The 18783-nt window shown below is 54.1% G+C and overlaps 1 long non-coding RNA gene across 2 annotated transcripts in view; it reads left to right on the forward strand.

The window, feature by feature from the left end:
- LOC145514123 (uncharacterized) overlaps nucleotides 1-18783 on the forward strand; it is a 30135-nt gene that overhangs the window by 3793 nt on the left and 7559 nt on the right. The window contains exons 2-3 of one of the 2 annotated variants that reach the window (XR_014059843.1): nucleotides 3847-3958; nucleotides 11486-11597. This is a non-coding gene — a long non-coding RNA (uncharacterized LOC145514123). Of the gene's footprint in view, nucleotides 1-3846; nucleotides 3959-8144; nucleotides 11180-11485; nucleotides 11598-18783 lie in introns of those variants that run through there. The other variant, XR_014059844.1, reaches the window with a different exon arrangement.

Genomic DNA, 18783 nt, shown 5'->3' on the forward strand with positions numbered 1-18783 from the left:
GCCTCTCGGGGGTGCCCTGAGCCAACGTCGACAGGGTGCCCACGCACACTGCCTGTGAGCTCTCCTGAGGCCCCGGCCTCTGGGCAGGGGCAAACAGCAGAACATCCTGGCAGCAAGTGATCTGGCTGGGGGCTCCTCTCCGCTCTGGAGGCCTGGATACCCGGGTTGCGGGTTCTGTTGGGTTCTGTTGCCGGCAGGTGACATCATTTCCTGGGGTTCGTGCTGAGGTCCCTTCCCCAAAACTTCGCAAGGGAATCTCTGGGTTTCTGACTGCTCGACCACCCCCTTTAGGCCATGTGCAGGCACAGTGACAGCCACACAGCCCAGCCCACAGCCCTGGGGAGGCCTGGGTGCAGCCAGGGCCTGAGCTCCGAGGACCCCGCTGCTCTCAGACCAGGCTCCTTCTTCTCATAAGTGGTGTGGCCCTGGACAAGCATATGCCCCTCAGGGTTTCCCCGGTCTCTCCATCTGCAGAGTGGGGGTCATTCTCCCATCTGTTTCCTAGGTCTGTCGGCCTACGAGCAGCTCCATGCCTTTCCACCTGGGGCTGATATCACGTGGAGCTTGTGCGCTGAGACTTCAGAAAGAAAGACTCCATCCAGGGCTGACACAGCACAGAATGGGGCAGAACGAGGCCTGGATGCGCCGTGGTACCCAGGAAAAGGCACTCCCCCTCCTGACTGTTTTGAGACCCCGCATGCAAGTTGGAGGACCGAAAGGAAGACTCGAAGGTCTCCCTCTCTGATAGAAAAGAGTAGCCAACTTTCTGGTCCTCTGTTTCCATTGAGATTCTGTTCAAGTGTCCCAGCTCGGCTTCTGCGGGTGGCTGAGCTTCTAATGGCTCCCTGCGTTCTTGTCTTTTCCTCTCCAAACCTTCCGTCCGTTTCCCCCTTCTGGGGTGGATGGGCGCTGTCATTGCTTCTACCTTCGAGACAGATTGATGAAAAGTCTGGACCATCGACTCCTTTCCTCTCTTTGGTTCCGTGTCTCTCTCTGGCTGTGTCCCTCTCTTTTCCTTTCTCGATTCAGTCTGTGTCTTCCTCTTTCTCTCTCGTGTGTGGATGGATGGATGCTAGGAATGCACATGTATATGATTAGATGAGGGTTATGTTTTAGGGATAGGTTAGAGGGAGAGAAAGGCTTTAGGTCGGAGTTGGTCATGGGGGAAGGGTCAAGGGTGGTGGTGGTGTTTCTTGGAATCTGAGTGCTGTGCATTCTTCGTCTCTTTCCATATGAACCCCTTCTCAGATACACCACTTGCAAGGAGTCTCTCATGTTCCGTTTCCTATCTTTTGCATTTGTGAATGCTTAGCTTCTCTGTTGTGAAGAGGTTCCATTGGATGGAAACCCATTGGTGTACTTGGTTTCCCTCTTTCCCTTACTTGAAGAGACCCATTTCTACCTCCGCCCAGCAAATGGCAAGGAGACTCTGATGTTAAGGAGCCTTTGACCTACGCTTCTTTCTAGCTATCTCATGACATCAGTCTTTAGGGTGAGGTTTTTCCCCGATATTGAGGTGGTGTGAGATCAAAACCAATAGCGTTCTTCAGATGTAGCTGTCTGGTTTTCCCATGGACATTGATTGAAGAGGCTTTCTTGTTCCCATTTGGATATTCTCCCCTTCTGTGTCAGAGATGAGTTGACCTTGGATGCCGGGGTTTGTTTCTGGACCCTCAACTTTATTCCATCGATCTGGATCTGTGTGTGTTGTTGTATTCCCAATAGCATACTGTCCTGCTGCTGCCGCTGCGGCTAAGTCACTTCAGTCGTGTCTGACTCTGCGCGACCCCATGGCCTGCAGCCTACCAGGCTCCTCCGTCCAGGGCATTTTCCAGGCAAGAGTACTGGAGTGGGTCGCCATCGCCTTCTCCGATACTCTCCTGAGGATCCTAGTTTGGTCGTCTAATTTCCTTTCACACAACCTTGGACGTCCGTATCGGGGCTTTTTTGTCGGATTGTATTGACAATTTAGGCTCTTTTCTGTTTCCGTAACCCCTTTTGCAATTCTTTGTTCGGTGCGAACATGCATTGGCATTTTGGGAGGAATAGCATCGAAGCTGTGGATTGCCTTGTGGGGCTGTGACATCATTTTCCCAATAGGAATTCTTTCAAGCCCTGAGCACAGCTTCTCTTTCCAGTGATTGGTGTGGGCTTGATCTTCTTTCTTCCATCTCTCGCCGTTTTGTGAGAACAGGTCCTTCCTTCCCTTCTGGGTTAGATGGACTCGTGGGTATCACTTCAGTGAATGGCATTGTCAGTGGGGGTGATAATTCCCTTCTCATTGGAAGACTTTGCTGTGAGTATTAGAAGTGCAAGTGATTTCTCTTCCCCTTCCTCCCTGTCCATCTGTCAGAGCCACCGGGAAACAGAGGCCTCATCCAGGGTCACACAGGCCTGAGGGAGTGCAACTAGACTGTTGTTTCTTCAGGCCCTCAGTGCTGGACATCATCCGGGATACTCTGTGTGTGTCTTCCTCAGTCTGGCGTCCCTTCAGACCTTTCCCTAGTTTTCACAGGCTTGTTGTGTTGGTGTTCTTTGTCTGTTTGGAGACACGTCCTTGAGAAGCTTTGTGTTTCCACTCATTCGTCTCGCGATGTATGACCTGTCTTTTGCTTTTGTAATGAGGTCTTTCCCACGGTAGATATCTTTGATTTTGCAAAGTCCACTGTATTCTCTGGGTTGTTTTGTGGACTGCCTTTTAGTTTTGTGTGTGAAGACTCAAAGCACGTGTCCGGTTTCTGCTCATTGTTCTTCTAGATTTGTGACAAGTTTTCATGGAAACTTTGTCTAGGGATAACTGGAAGTGAACTCGGTGTAAGGTGTCAAGTCTCCATCTCCATTCATGTCATGCCCTGCAGTTTCCAATTCCCTGTTCCTGAGTGGTTTTGGAGACCTTGTGGGAAGTTTGGTTGCATCGGAGTTTGCATTTCCACCTTGAGTAGATTCACACTGTTCTGCCCTCAGGGACACTGTCAAGGGGGAGTGAGGAGCAGCCTGCACTTGCAGCAGTGACCACACGGTGGGGCGAGTGCTGCTGTCCCCTCTGGGAGCCCCAGGCCACAGGCATCCCAGTGAGGAGCCAGCTCTGTGCTCAGCTGAAAGGAGTTATTCTCTCAGGAGCCTCTGAGCCCTTGCCTTTGGATCACCCAGGGTGGGCATTTACTGTGACAGAAAAAAATTGCCCTGAATTCCATGGACGGAAGAGCCTGGCTGTGTAGAGTTCGTGAGTTGCCGTGAATCAGACACAACTGAGGACACAAAAACTCAATAGACTAAAACACTTTTTGGGGGTGGGGGGAGTGAAAGGGGGTGATGTGGGGTTTTTTGTCTTATATAATAGCCAAGGGAAATCTAGTTTAAACCTAAATTCACATAGATGGGAAAGGTATAGCTCTCCGTCACCCTATTAAAAAAAAAAAAAAAAAACGACTTAACTTTTCTGAAAGTTTATTTAGTAGCTTCCTTGAGCAGTTCATTGTGAAGCATTTTTTTTTTTTTCTGTGACATTGGCCTCATTAAAAAGTACGGTTTGCGTTTACTGGATAATTTTGTTCATTGGTTTGTTAGGGAATCTTGGTAATATTTGAGTTTCCTGGGGAGCATGGTCACATGACCTGGCCCTGGCCAATCGGTGTGTTCCACCTCCCTGGCCACTGTGATTGGCTCCGGACTGGGGCAGTGCCCAATCGGGGCCCAGGGCCGGGCCTCACGTTGGAAGCCAGGGGAAGACGAGCTCTCGTCCTGCTGGGGTAGGGGAAGGGGTGGGGCCGGGGGAGGTCAGGCTCCAGCAGTGGGAGGGGCTTGAGGTCCGCCTGCGGCAGTTGGTGACCTTCCTGCTCCCCTCAGGGCAGAGCCGCCGGCCTGAGAATGAGGGCGCTGCTGAGCCCAGGGGCTGGGATGGCCCGTTGCTGCTGTGGTCCCAGAGCTCCACCCGAGACCTGAGGGAGGCCGCCTGCCCGTGAGTCCTCTCCCGCTTGTCTGTCAGCTTGTTTGAAGCATGCTGGGTTTTCTGCCCAGCTGGCTAAGGGGAGTCCCTGGAAATGCAAGGGTGTGGGTTTTGGCAGACTTCAGGGAAGACATGCCAGATGAGCCTGGGAGACTGCAGCTTAATCTGGATTCAGGAGATATCTCTTCGGGCCAGCTAGTAATTGTAGGATAAGCCTAATGAGTCTTCACAGGATGAAGAGAGTAACGTGCCAAGGTAGCAATCGATGTCCTCCTTCGAGAGGATGAAGCTGGTGCTCAGAGAAGGGGGGAACTTGGCCACAGCAAGGAGGTGTGCACCCAGACAGAACCCCCAGATCCGGCCATTTGAGCTCAGGGAGGCCAGTGGTGTGGCTTGTCCCTGTGGCAGGGGCCGAGGCACGCAGCCCACCCTGATTCCTGCGGGGGCCTGACTTGGGAAGTGCCATCTGGTAGCTTTGAGACTCACCAAACCAAATTGCACTGGAGAGAGGAAGGACACCTTCCTTCATCCACCCCCCACCCCCGCCGGATTCCCACATACCCTGACCCCTTTCTCTGGATTTCGGAGCCATTTCCAGAGTCCCGCTCATATGACCTCATTCGAAGTGCACTGCGGACTAGCTGCCATGTGCAGCTGCTACCACAGCAGCCAAGGGCTTTAGCTCCCGAGTACCTCCCTTCCTTTGGAACTTGGGGGCCCTCTACTCCCCACTTGCACACCACAGACCTTTGCTGAGGATTGTGGGGACCCTCACTCAGTTTGCAGCACGTTGTAGCCATCCCTGTCCTCTCAATACCTCCCTTGCAACTCAGCTTGTGAGCTCCTTTGGAGCAGCGTGGCCCACCTGGCTGCAACGGAAGAGACACAGCTGACAGGGAAACAACAGCTTAGATCTGACAGCCGGAAAGCTCTGTCAAAAGGGACCTCCCTCTTCACACCGTAGAGGCTGTAGGAGCCGCCAGGGTTTGGGAACCAGTGCTGGGGCCAAAATGACTCCACAGCTGTTTTCCTTCCTGGGGAGGGTTCTGGCTCCAGTGGGAATGGCTCAAGTCTCCTAAGGTTCTGAAAGCCCACTGTGTGCAGATTCACGGTACACAGAGAGGAGAAGGTGGAGTCCTGCCCTGGAGGTGGGCACAGCTCACGGATGAGCCAGGCAGGCAGGCAGGCAGGCAGGGCATGAGAACACCTGAGCTGCCTTCATGAGTGAATGGTGTGGGGGCAGAGGAAGAGAAGCCGGTCTGCTCCCTCATGTGGTGCCCAGGGCAGGTTGTCCCCAGAGGAAACCCTTACGACGGTGAGGACTATCACTGCTGTTTCCCAAGGGGTTCCGTCGGTGCGTGTCTTCCCCGGAGCGGTCAGGCCGTCTCTAAAGTACACTGGCCATGGGCATTGCCTCTCCTTGGAACTTCCCATGTGTTTCTCTTTTTTATGGAACAGTGATTTTTTAGAGGGGTTCTGGGCCACAAGGTTGTTGGGTCATTTTCTAGCCTTCTGTCGTGAAGAACGCTTTCCTGGGCGTTGGGGTGGTTTGTTGTTCCAGCTCCCTTTCTTGGCTTCTTTTGGGAGCTGGTGCAACAAGAGGAGCTCAGCCTCTGCCTTCTGGCTGAGATGTCACCCTTCAAACAGCAATGCCTGCCTGGAGATAATGATGGCATTTGCCAAAAGGGCTTCGTTTGGCACATGATATCTTGAAAGGACGTACACCGTCCTTTCAGCTATCAAAGGCTAGTTCAAATGACATACAAATGAGAACTCTCCAATGGAGTCTTACAGTAGGTGGAGAGTCCGAAAAAAACTCCTTCAGTCATTTCACTGAGAGTCATTGATTGGGGACACCAAGAATATAGGAAGGAATGCAGAAAGAAAAGATGAAATTGTGTTCAGGATCGGGGGGAGGGATGAACAGGGCGTGCTTGCCTTGAATCCAGGCTTTGTTGGGGGGTGGGGCATAAAGATCGAACGGGTCTGAAACTACAAAGTGGGATGGTAACACAGTATCACCAGAGTTACACAACAGTGTTCCCAAATTGCAACAATGATGAAAAAGCTTACTAATCCCAACTTAACCAAGAGAAATACAGGAAACCATACACAAAATAAAACATCACCAGAAAGGTGGAAACAAACCAAATGCAAAGCAGTTCAGGGGAAAGGAACTCCATGTCCCCTGGGGGCAGACCGAGTTGCCGGCGTCCACGGTGAGCAGACAGGGATGGAGGCTGCAGAGCCGACCGCTCCCCTGGACGTGGTGTTTCCGGCAAGGGCTCTGGGTCTCTGCCCAGAGCGGGGGCTCGTTCTTCCTGCAGGGGCGAGTGAGTCATCGTCGGCGTCTGGGTGTTGCGCGGGAGCCAGGGCAGGCTCTCCCTGCCGAGGCGGTGACTCCTCCTCTGCCTCGGGTTCTCCTGCCAAAGCCCGAGCAGGTACAGGTGCACGTGGAGGTGGAGGTTCTGGCTGAGGGGGTGGGACATCAGTGCCTGGGGCTGGGGGCCCTGCAGGCACGGAGATCCGATCTGCCCGGTGTGCTGGCCAGTACCCAGCTGGCCTGGTGTCTCTGCGAGGGCAAGTCTCGGTTCTCCATCTGGCCTCGGTGGATCCCTGGGTCCTGCACCTGGAGCCACCACCTCTGTAGGGACAGGTCTGGGAAGTAGAGCCTGGTTCCAGTTGGAGGCCAGTGCTAGAGCTGGGGGAGAAGCAAAGTTTGCCCACAGGCCAGCCTTGGCATGTGCGTATCCCGGGACAGAAAGCTTCCAAGAGATTCCCAAAGAATACCCAGGGTCGGATGTCTTTTGGGACTGAAGTGTGCAAGATGGGGGTGGGGGTGTGAGGCCAGCGCTTGCTGCAGGCCCAGCAGCATCTTTCGGGGACTCGTCCGTGTGTAGCTCAGCACCCCCTCCCCACACACTCCCGTGCACCAGCCCCAGCGTCCTCACCTCTGTGCTCTGGCGTGCTGGGCTCCAGGTCCTCCTGCTGCCTCAGAGGCCGGGGTTCTCGGGACTCTGGGTCGGAGCCGGGTGTGCTGAGCTCCGTGGCAGCCTCAGACTGGGCCGCCGGGTGTATCCTGGGCGGTGTCTCGGCAGCAGGCCTTCCCCGCCTCCGCTTCGCCCCCGGTGGGGCTGATGCCTCCGTGGGCACGCTCACCTGGAGCCTGCACTGGGCCTCACGGGCGGGGGGGTGGTGCTCCGACCCCTCCCTCTGGGAGGTGGACGGGGTGTCCCCGTCCTCGGCCTCATCACGTGGGAAGCTCTGCAACGACAGTGACCGTCAGCCAGCCGTGCTGGGAGTTTTCCGAGCTGGGCCTGGCCAGTGGAGCCGCTGCTTCTGCCTGCTCGAACTTCTCTTCCCAGAAGGGTCAGAGACGTGTGTCTGCTCAGATCCCCACCCGGGAGGAAAGAGACCCACCTGAGGGTGTGAGGTCAGCCTGGGCGGCCGGCGCTGCCCGCACTCTCCCCATCCCACCCAGCCTGCTCTCCCCTGGGGTGTGGACACAACTTGTCCGCAGGCTTCTGACCCCACATCCGCCTGGGCTTCCTTGAGGGAGACACACCCCGAGAAACCCGCATCCACACACACAGGCAAAGGACCCGGTGTTTCCGGGTGGCACGGGAGAGGTGGCCCGGCCCCGCCTGGGGCTCCCCGTGTTACCTTTCTGTTTCTCCGGGCAAAGGGCCAGAGGCCTCTCGGGGGTGCCCTGAGCCAACGTCGACAGGGTGCCCACGCACACTGCCTGTGAGCTCTCCTGAGGCCCCGGCCTCTGGGCAGGGGCAAACAGCAGAACATCCTGGCAGCAAGTGATCTGGCTGGGGGCTCCTCTCCGCTCTGGAGGCCTGGATACCCGGGTTGCGGGTTCTGTTGGGTTCTGTTGCCGGCAGGTGACATCATTTCCTGGGGTTCGTGCTGAGGTCCCTTCCCCAAAACTTCGCAAGGGAATCTCTGGGTTTCTGACTGCTCGACCACCCCCCTTAGGCCATGTGCAGGCACAGTGACAGCCACACAGCCCAGCCCACAGCCCTGGGGAGGCCTGGGTGCAGCCAGGGCCTGAGCTCCGAGGACCCCACTGCTCTCAGACCAGGCTCCTTCTTCTCATAAGTGGTGTGGCCCTGGACAAGCATATGCCCCTCAGGGTTTCCCCGGTCTCTCCATCTGCAGAGTGGGGGTCATTCTCCCATCTGTTTCCTAGGTCTGTCGGCCTACGAGCAGCTCCATGCCTTTCCACCTGGGGCTGATATCACGTGGAGCTTGTGCGCTGAGACTTCAGAAAGAAAGACTCCATCCAGGGCTGACACAGCACAGAATGGGGCAGAACGAGGCCTGGATGCGCCGTGGTACCCAGGAAAAGGCACTCCCCCTCCTGACTGTTTGGAGACCCTGCATGCAAGTTGGAGGACCGAAAGGAAGACTCGAAGGTCTCCCTCTCTGATAGAAAAGAGTAGCCAACTTTCTGGTCCTCTGTTTCCATTGAGATTCTGTTCAAGTGTCCCAGCTCGGCTTCTGCGGGTGGCTGAGCTTCTAATGGCTCCCTGCGTTCTTGTCTTTTCCTCTCCAAACCTTCCGTCCGTTTCCCCCTTCTGGGGTGGATGGGCGCTGTCATTGCTTCTACCTTCGAGACAGATTGATGAAAAGTCTGGACCATCGACTCCTTTCCTCTCTTTAGTTCCGTGTCTCTCTCTGGCTGTGTCCCTCTCTTTTCCTTTCTCGATTCAGTCTGTGTCTTCCTCTTTCTCTCTCGTGTGTGGATGGATGGATGCTAGGAATGCACATGTATATGATTAGATGAGGGTTATGTTTTAGGGATAGGTTAGAGGGAGAGAAAGGCTTTAGGTCGGAGTTGGTCATGGGGGAAGGGTCAAGGGTGGTGGTGGTGTTTCTTGGAATCTGAGTGCTGTGCATTCTTCGTCTCTTTCCATATGAACCCCTTCTCAGATACACCACTTGCAAGGAGTCTCTCATGTTCCGTTTCCTATCTTTTGCATTTGTGAATGCTTAGCTTCTCTGTTGTGAAGAGGTTCCATTGGATGGAAACCCATTGGTGTACTTGGTTTCCCTCTTTCCCTTACTTGAAGAGACCCATTTCTACCTCCGCCCAGCAAATGGCAAGGAGACTCTGATGTTAAGGAGCCTTTGACCTACGCTTCTTTCCAGCTATCTCATGACATCAGTCTTTAGGGTGAGGTTTTTCCCCGATATTGAGGTGGTGTGAGATCAAAACCAATAGCGTTCTTCAGATGTAGCTGTCTGGTTTTCCCATGGACATTGATTGAAGAGGCTTTCTTGTTCCCATTTGGATATTCTCCCCTTCTGTGTCAGAGATGAGTTGACCTTGGATGCCGGGGTTTGTTTCTGGACCCTCAACTTTATTCCATCGATCTGGATCTGTGTGTGTTGTTGTATTCCCAATAGCATACTGTCCTGCTGCTGCCGCTGCGGCTAAGTCACTTCAGTCGTGTCTGACTCTGCGCGACCCCATGGCCTGCAGCCTACCAGGCTCCTCCGTCCAGGGCATTTTCCAGGCAAGAGTACTGGAGTGGGTCGCCATCGCCTTCTCCGATACTCTCCTGAGGATCCTAGTTTGGTCGTCTAATTTCCTTTCACACAACCTTGGACGTCCGTATCGGGGCTTTTTCGTCGGATTGTATTGACAATTTAGGCTCTTTTCTGTTTCCGTAACCCCTTTTGCAATTCTTTGTTCGGTGCGAACATGCATTGGCATTTTGGGAGGAATAGCATCGAAGCTGTGGATTGCCTTGTGGGGCTGTGACATCATTTTCCCAATAGGAATTCTTTCAAGCCCTGAGCACAGCTTCTCTTTCCAGTGATTGGTGTGGGCTTGATCTTCTTTCTTCCATCTCTCGCCGTTTTGTGAGAACAGGTCCTTCCTTCCCTTCTGGGTTAGATGGACTCGTGGGTATCACTTCAGTGAATGGCATTGTCAGTGGGGGTGATAATTCCCTTCTCATTGGAAGACTTTGCGGTGAGTATTAGAAGTGCAAGTGATTTCTCTTCCCCTTCCTCCCTGTCCATCTGTCAGAGCCACCGGGAAACAGAGGCCTCATCCAGGGTCACACAGGCCTGAGGGAGTGCAACTAGACTGTTGTTTCTTCAGGCCCTCAGTGCTGGACATCATCCGGGATACTCTGTGTGTGTCTTCCTCAGTCTGGCGTCCCTTCAGACCTTTCCCTAGTTTTCACAGGCTTGTTGTGTTGGTGTTCTTTGTCTGTTTGGAGACACGTCCTTGAGAAGCTTTGTGTTTCCACTCATTCGTCTCGCGATGTATGACCTGTCTTTTGCTTTTGTAATGAGGTCTTTCCCACGGTAGATATCTTTGATTTTGCAAAGTCCACTGTATTCTCTGGGTTGTTTTGTGGACTGCCTTTTAGTTTTGTGTGTGAAGACTCAAAGCACGTGTCCGGTTTCTGCTCATTGTTCTTCTAGATTTGTGACAAGTTTTCATGGAAACTTTGTCTAGGGATAACTGGAAGTGAACTCGGTGTAAGGTGTCAAGTCTCCATCTCCATTCATGTCATGCCCTGCAGTTTCCAATTCCCTGTTCCTGAGTGGTTTTGGAGACCTTGTGGGAAGTTTGGTTGCATCGGAGTTTGCATTTCCACCTTGAGTAGATTCACACTGTTCTGCCCTCAGGGACACTGTCAAGGGGGAGTGAGGAGCAGCCTGCACTTGCAGCAGTGACCACACGGTGGGGCGAGTGCTGCTGTCCCCTCTGGGAGCCCCAGGCCACAGGCATCCCAGTGAGGAGCCAGCTCTGTGCTCAGCTGAAAGGAGTTATTCTCTCAGGAGCCTCTGAGCCCTTGCCTTTGGATCACCCAGGGTGGGCATTTACTGTGACAGAAAAAAATTGCCCTGAATTCCATGGACGGAAGAGCCTGGCTGTGTAGAGTTCGTGAGTTGCCGTGAATCAGACACAACTGAGGACACAAAAACTCAATAGACTAAAACACTTTTTGGGGGTGGGGGGAGTGAAAGGGGGTGATGTGGGGTTTTTTGTCTTATATAATAGCCAAGGGAAATCTAGTTTAAACCTAAATTCACATAGATGGGAAAGGTATAGCTCTCCGTCACCCTATTAAAAAAAAAAAAAAAAAACGACTTAACTTTTCTGAAAGTTTATTTAGTAGCTTCCTTGAGCAGTTCATTGTGAAGCATTTTTTTTTTTTTCTGTGACATTGGCCTCATTAAAAAGTACGGTTTGCGTTTACTGGATAATTTTGTTCATTGGTTTGTTAGGGAATCTTGGTAATATTTGAGTTTCCTGGGGAGCATGGTCACATGACCTGGCCCTGGCCAATCGGTGTGTTCCACCTCCCTGGCCACTGTGATTGGCTCCGGACTGGGGCAGTGCCCAATCGGGGCCCAGGGCCGGGCCTCACGTTGGAAGCCAGGGGAAGACGAGCTCTCGTCCTGCTGGGGTAGGGGAAGGGGTGGGGCCGGGGGAGGTCAGGCTCCAGCAGTGGGAGGGGCTTGAGGTCCGCCTGCGGCAGTTGGTGACCTTCCTGCTCCCCTCAGGGCAGAGCCGCCGGCCTGAGAATGAGGGCGCTGCTGAGCCCAGGGGCTGGGATGGCCCGTTGCTGCTGTGGTCCCAGAGCTCCACCCGAGACCTGAGGGAGGCCGCCTGCCCGTGAGTCCTCTCCCGCTTGTCTGTCAGCTTGTTTGAAGCATGCTGGGTTTTCTGCCCAGCTGGCTAAGGGGAGTCCCTGGAAATGCAAGGGTGTGGGTTTTGGCAGACTTCAGGGAAGACATGCCAGATGAGCCTGGGAGACTGCAGCTTAATCTGGATTCAGGAGATATCTCTTCGGGCCAGCTAGTAATTGTAGGATAAGCCTAATGAGTCTTCACAGGATGAAGAGAGTAACGTGCCAAGGTAGCAATCGATGTCCTCCTTCGAGAGGATGAAGCTGGTGCTCAGAGAAGGGGGGAACTTGGCCACAGCAAGGAGGTGTGCACCCAGACAGAACCCCCAGATCCGGCCATTTGAGCTCAGGGAGGCCAGTGGTGTGGCTTGTCCCTGTGGCAGGGGCCGAGGCACGCAGCCCACCCTGATTCCTGCGGGGGCCTGACTTGGGAAGTGCCATCTGGTAGCTTTGAGACTCACCAAACCAAATTGCACTGGAGAGAGGAAGGACACCTTCCTTCATCCACCCCCCACCCCCGCCGGATTCCCACATACCCTGACCCCTTTCTCTGGATTTCGGAGCCATTTCCAGAGTCCCGCTCATATGACCTCATTCGAAGTGCACTGCGGACTAGCTGCCATGTGCAGCTGCTACCACAGCAGCCAAGGGCTTTAGCTCCCGAGTACCTCCCTTCCTTTGGAACTTGGGGGCCCTCTACTCCCCACTTGCACACCACAGACCTTTGCTGAGGATTGTGGGGACCCTCACTCAGTTTGCAGCACGTTGTAGCCATCCCTGTCCTCTCAATACCTCCCTTGCAACTCAGCTTGTGAGCTCCTTTGGAGCAGCGTGGCCCACCTGGCTGCAACGGAAGAGACACAGCTGACAGGGAAACAACAGCTTAGATCTGACAGCCGGAAAGCTCTGTCAAAAGGGACCTCCCTCTTCACACCGTAGAGGCTGTAGGAGCCGCCAGGGTTTGGGAACCAGTGCTGGGGCCAAAATGACTCCACAGCTGTTTTCCTTCCTGGGGAGGGTTCTGGCTCCAGTGGGAATGGCTCAAGTCTCCTAAGGTTCTGAAAGCCCACTGTGTGCAGATTCACGGTACACAGAGAGGAGAAGGTGGAGTCCTGCCCTGGAGGTGGGCACAGCTCACGGATGAGCCAGGCAGGCAGGCAGGCAGGCAGGGCATGAGAACACCTGAGCTGCCTTCATGAGTGAATGGTGTGGGGGCAGAGGAAGAGAAGCCGGTCTGCTCCCTCATGTGGTGCCCAGGGCAGGTTGTCCCCAGAGGAAACCCTTACGACGGTGAGGACTATCACTGCTGTTTCCCAAGGGGTTCCGTCGGTGCGTGTCTTCCCCGGAGCGGTCAGGCCGTCTCTAAAGTACACTGGCCATGGGCATTGCCTCTCCTTGGAACTTCCCATGTGTTTCTCTTTTTTATGGAACAGTGATTTTTTAGAGGGGTTCTGGGCCACAAGGTTGTTGGGTCATTTTCTAGCCTTCTGTCGTGAAGAACGCTTTCCTGGGCGTTGGGGTGGTTTGTTGTTCCAGCTCCCTTTCTTGGCTTCTTTTGGGAGCTGGTGCAACAAGAGGAGCTCAGCCTCTGCCTTCTGGCTGAGATGTCACCCTTCAAACAGCAATGCCTGCCTGGAGATAATGATGGCATTTGCCAAAAGGGCTTCGTTTGGCACATGATATCTTGAAAGGACGTACACCGTCCTTTCAGCTATCAAAGGCTAGTTCAAATGACATACAAATGAGAACTCTCCAATGGAGTCTTACAGTAGGTGGAGAGTCCGAAAAAAACTCCTTCAGTCATTTCACTGAGAGTCATTGATTGGGGACACCAAGAATATAGGAAGGAATGCAGAAAGAAAAGATGAAATTGTGTTCAGGATCGGGGGGAGGGATGAACAGGGCGTGCTTGCCTTGAATCCAGGCTTTGTTGGGGGGTGGGGCATAAAGATCGAACGGGTCTGAAACTACAAAGTGGGATGGTAACACAGTATCACCAGAGTTACACAACAGTGTTCCCAAATTGCAACAATGATGAAAAAGTTTACTAATCCCAACTTAACCAAGAGAAATACAGGAAACCATACACAAAATAAAACATCACCAGAAAGGTGGAAACAAACCAAATGCAAAGCAGTTCAGGGGAAAGGAACTCCATGTCCCCTGGGGGCAGACCGAGTTGCCGGCGTCCACGGTGAGCAGACAGGGATGGAGGCTGCAGAGCCGACCGCTCCCCTGGACGTGGTGTTTCCGGCAAGGGCTCTGGGTCTCTGCCCAGAGCGGGGGCTTGTTCTTCCTGCAGGGGCGAGTGAGTCATCGTCGGCGTCTGGGTGTTGCGCGGGAGCCAGGGCAGGCTCTCCCTGCCGAGGCGGTGACTCCTCCTCTGCCTCGGGTTCTCCTGCCAAAGCCCGAGCAGGTACAGGTGCACGTGGAGGTGGAGGTTCTGGCTGAGGGGGTGGGACATCAGTGCCTGGGGCTGGGGGCCCTGCAGGCACGGAGATCCGATCTGCCCGGTGTGCTGGCCAGTACCCAGCTGGCCTGGTGTCTCTGCGAGGGCAAGTCTCGGTTCTCCATCTGGCCTCGGTGGATCCCTGGGTCCTGCACCTGGAGCCACCACCTCTGTAGGGACAGGTCTGGGAAGTAGAGCCTGGTTCCAGTTGGAGGCCAGTGCTAGAGCTGGGGGAGAAGCAAAGTTTGCCCACAGGCCAGCCTTGGCATGTGCGTATCCCGGGACAGAAAGCTTCCAAGAGATTCCCAAAGAATACCCAGGGTCGGATGTCTTTTGGGACTGAAGTGTGCAAGATGGGGGTGGGGGTGTGAGGCCAGCGCTTGCTGCAGGCCCAGCAGCATCTTTCGGGGACTCGTCCGTGTGTAGCTCAGCACCCCCTCCCCACACACTCCCGTGCACCAGCCCCAGCGTCCTCACCTCTGTGCTCTGGCGTGCTGGGCTCCAGGTCCTCCTGCTGCCTCAGAGGCCGGGGTTCTCGGGACTCTGGGTCGGAGCCGGGTGTGCTGAGCTCCGTGGCAGCCTCAGACTGGGCCGCCGGGTGTATCCTGGGCGGTGTCTCGGCAGCAGGCCTTCCCCGCCTCCGCTTCGCCCCCGGTGGGGCTGATGCCTCCGTGGGCACGCTCACCTGGAGCCTGCACTGGGCCTCACGGGCGGGGGGGTGGTGCTCCGACCCCTCCCTCCGGGAGGTGGACGGGGTGTCCCCGTCCTCGGCCTCATCACGTGGGAAGCTCTGCAACGACAGTGACCGTCAGCCAGCCGTGCTGGGAGTTTTCCGAGCTGGGCCTGGCCAGTGGAGCCGCTGCTTCTGCCTGCTCGAACTTCTCTTCCCAGAAGGGTCAGAGACGTGTGTCTGCTCAGATCCCCACCCGGGAGGAAAGAGACCCACCTGAGGGTGTGAGGTCAGCCTGGGCGGCCGGCGCTGCCCGCACTCTCCCCATCCCACCCAGCCTGCTCTCCCCTGGGGTGTGGACACAACTTGTCCGCAGGCTTCTGACCCCACATCCGCCTGGGCTTCCTTGAGGGAGACACACCCCGAGAAACCCGCATCCACACACACAGGCAAAGGACCCGGTGTTTCCGGGTGGCATGGGAGAGGTGGCCTGGCCCCGCCTGGGGCTCCCCGTGTTACCTTTCTGTTTCTCCGGGCAAAGGGCCAGAGGCCTCTCGGGGGTGCCCTGAGCCAACGTCGACAGGGTGCCCACGCACACTGCCTGTGAGCTCTCCTGAGGCCCCGGCCTCTGGGCAGGGGCAAACAGCAGAACATCCTGGCAGCAAGTGATCTGGCTGGGGGCTCCTCTCCGCTCTGGAGGCCTGGATACCCGGGTTGCGGGTTCTGTTGGGTTCTGTTGCCGGCAGGTGACATCATTTCCTGGGGTTCGTGCTGAGGTCCCTTCCCCAAAACTTCGCAAGGGAATCTCTGGGTTTCTGACTGCTCGACCACCCCCTTTAGGCCATGTGCAGGCACAGTGACAGCCACACAGCCCAGCCCACAGCCCTGGGGAGGCCTGGGTGCAGCCAGGGCCTGAGCTCCGAGGACCCCGCTGCTCTCAGACCAGGCTCCTTCTTCTCATAAGTGGTGTGGCCCTGGACAAGCATATGCCCCTCAGGGTTTCCCCGGTCTCTCCATCTGCAGAGTGGGGGTCATTCTCCCATCTGTTTCCTAGGTCTGTCGGCCTACGAGCAGCTCCATGCCTTTCCACCTGGGGCTGATATCACGTGGAGCTTGTGCGCTGAGACTTCAGAAAGAAAGACTCCATCCAGGGCTGACACAGCACAGAATGGGGCAGAACGAGGCCTGGATGCGCCGTGGTACCCAGGAAAAGGCACTCCCCCTCCTGACTGTTTTGAGACCCCGCATGCAAGTTGGAGGACCGAAAGGAAGACTCGAAGGTCTCCCTCTCTGATAGAAAAGAGTAGCCAACTTTCTGGTCCTCTGTTTCCATTGAGATTCTGTTCAAGTGTCCCAGCTCGGCTTCTGCGGGTGGCTGAGCTTCTAATGGCTCCCTGCGTTCTTGTCTTTTCCTCTCCAAACCTTCCGTCCGTTTCCCCCTTCTGGGGTGGATGGGCGCTGTCATTGCTTCTACCTTCGAGACAGATTGATGAAAAGTCTGGACCATCGACTCCTTTCCTCTCTTTGGTTCCGTGTCTCTCTCTGGCTGTGTCCCTCTCTTTTCCTTTCTCGATTCAGTCTGTGTCTTCCTCTTTCTCTCTCGTGTGTGGATGGATGGATGCTAGGAATGCACATGTATATGATTAGATGAGGGTTATGTTTTAGGGATAGGTTAGAGGGAGAGAAAGGCTTTAGGTCGGAGTTGGTCATGGGGGAAGGGTCAAGGGTGGTGGTGGTGTTTCTTGGAATCTGAGTGCTGTGCATTCTTCGTCTCTTTCCATATGAACCCCTTCTCAGATACACCACTTGCAAGGAGTCTCTCATGTTCCGTTTCCTATCTTTTGCATTTGTGAATGCTTAGCTTCTCTGTTGTGAAGAGGTTCCATTGGATGGAAACCCATTGGTGTACTTGGTTTCCCTCTTTCCCTTACTTGAAGAGACCCATTTCTACCTCCGCCCAGCAAATGGCAAGGAGACTCTGATGTTAAGGAGCCTTTGACCTACGCTTCTTTCTAGCTATCTCATGACATCAGTCTTTAGGGTGAGGTTTTTCCCCGATATTGAGGTGGTGTGAGATCAAAACCAATAGCGTTCTTCAGATGTAGCTGTCTGGTTTTCCCATGGACATTGATTGAAGAGGCTTTCTTGTTCCCATTTGGATATTCTCCCCTTCTGTGTCAGAGATGAGTTGACCTTGGATGCCGGGGTTTGTTTCTGGACCCTCAACTTTATTCCATCGATCTGGATCTGTGTGTGTTGTTGTATTCCCAATAGCATACTGTCCTGCTGCTGCCGCTGCGGCTAAGTCACTTCAGTCGTGTCTGACTCTGCGCGACCCCATGGCCTGCAGCCTACCAGGCTCCTCCGTCCAGGGCATTTTCCAGGCAAGAGTACTGGAGTGGGTCGCCATCGCCTTCTCCGATACTCTCCTGAGGATCCTAGTTTGGTCGTCTAATTTCCTTTCACACAACCTTGGACGTCCGTATCGGGGCTTTTTTGTCGGATTGTATTGACAATTTAGGCTCTTTTCTGTTTCCGTAACCCCTTTTGCAATTCTTTGTTCGGTGCGAACATGCATTGGCATTTTGGGAGGAATAGCATCGAAGCTGTGGATTGCCTTGTGGGGCTGTGACATCATTTTCCCAATAGGAATTCTTTCAAGCCCTGAGCACAGCTTCTCTTTCCAGTGATTGGTGTGGGCTTGATCTTCTTTCTTCCATCTCTCGCCGTTTTGTGAGAACAGGTCCTTCCTTCCCTTCTGGGTTAGATGGACTCGTGGGTATCACTTCAGTGAATGGCATTGTCAGTGGGGGTGATAATTCCCTTCTCATTGGAAGACTTTGCTGTGAGTATTAGAAGTGCAAGTGATTTCTCTTCCCCTTCCTCCCTGTCCATCTGTCAGAGCCACCGGGAAACAGAGGCCTCATCCAGGGTCACACAGGCCTGAGGGAGTGCAACTAGACTGTTGTTTCTTCAGGCCCTCAGTGCTGGACATCATCCGGGATACTCTGTGTGTGTCTTCCTCAGTCTGGCGTCCCTTCAGACCTTTCCCTAGTTTTCACAGGCTTGTTGTGTTGGTGTTCTTTGTCTGTTTGGAGACACGTCCTTGAGAAGCTTTGTGTTTCCACTCATTCGTCTCGCGATGTATGACCTGTCTTTTGCTTTTGTAATGAGGTCTTTCCCACGGTAGATATCTTTGATTTTGCAAAGTCCACTGTATTCTCTGGGTTGTTTTGTGGACTGCCTTTTAGTTTTGTGTGTGAAGACTCAAAGCACGTGTCCGGTTTCTGCTCATTGTTCTTCTAGATTTGTGACAAGTTTTCATGGAAACTTTGTCTAGGGATAACTGGAAGTGAACTCGGTGTAAGGTGTCAAGTCTCCATCTCCATTCATGTCATGCCCTGCAGTTTCCAATTCCCTGTTCCTGAGTGGTTTTGGAGACCTTGTGGGAAGTTTGGTTGCATCGGAGTTTGCATTTCCACCTTGAGTAGATTCACACTGTTCTGCCCTCAGGGACACTGTCAAGGGGGAGTGAGGAGCAGCCTGCACTTGCAGCAGTGACCACACGGTGGGGCGAGTGCTGCTGTCCCCTCTGGGAGCCCCAGGCCACAGGCATCCCAGTGAGGAGCCAGCTCTGTGCTCAGCTGAAAGGAGTTATTCTCTCAGGAGCCTCTGAGCCCTTGCCTTTGGATCACCCAGGGTGGGCATTTACTGTGACAGAAAAAAATTGCCCTGAATTCCATGGACGGAAGAGCCTGGCTGTGTAGAGTTTGTGAGTTGCCGTGAATCAGACACAACTGAGGACACAAAAACTCAATAGACTAAAAGACTTTTTGGGGGTGGGGGGAGTGAAAGGGGGTGATGTGGGGTTTTTTGTCTTATATAATAGCCAAGGGAAATCTAGTTTAAACCTAAATTCACATAGATGGGAAAGGTATAGCTCTCCGTCACCCTATTAAAAAAAAAAAAAAAAAAACGACTTAACTTTTCTGAAAGTTTATTTAGTAGCTTCCTTGAGCAGTTCATTGTGAAGCATTTTTTTTTTTTTTCTGTG

The sequence above is a fragment of the Giraffa tippelskirchi genome, chromosome 7 (assembly GCF_054371585.1).
Source record: "Giraffa tippelskirchi isolate mGirTip1 chromosome 7, T2T-mGirTip1v1.2.pri, whole genome shotgun sequence".
Taxonomy (NCBI): domain Eukaryota; kingdom Metazoa; phylum Chordata; class Mammalia; order Artiodactyla; family Giraffidae; genus Giraffa; species Giraffa tippelskirchi.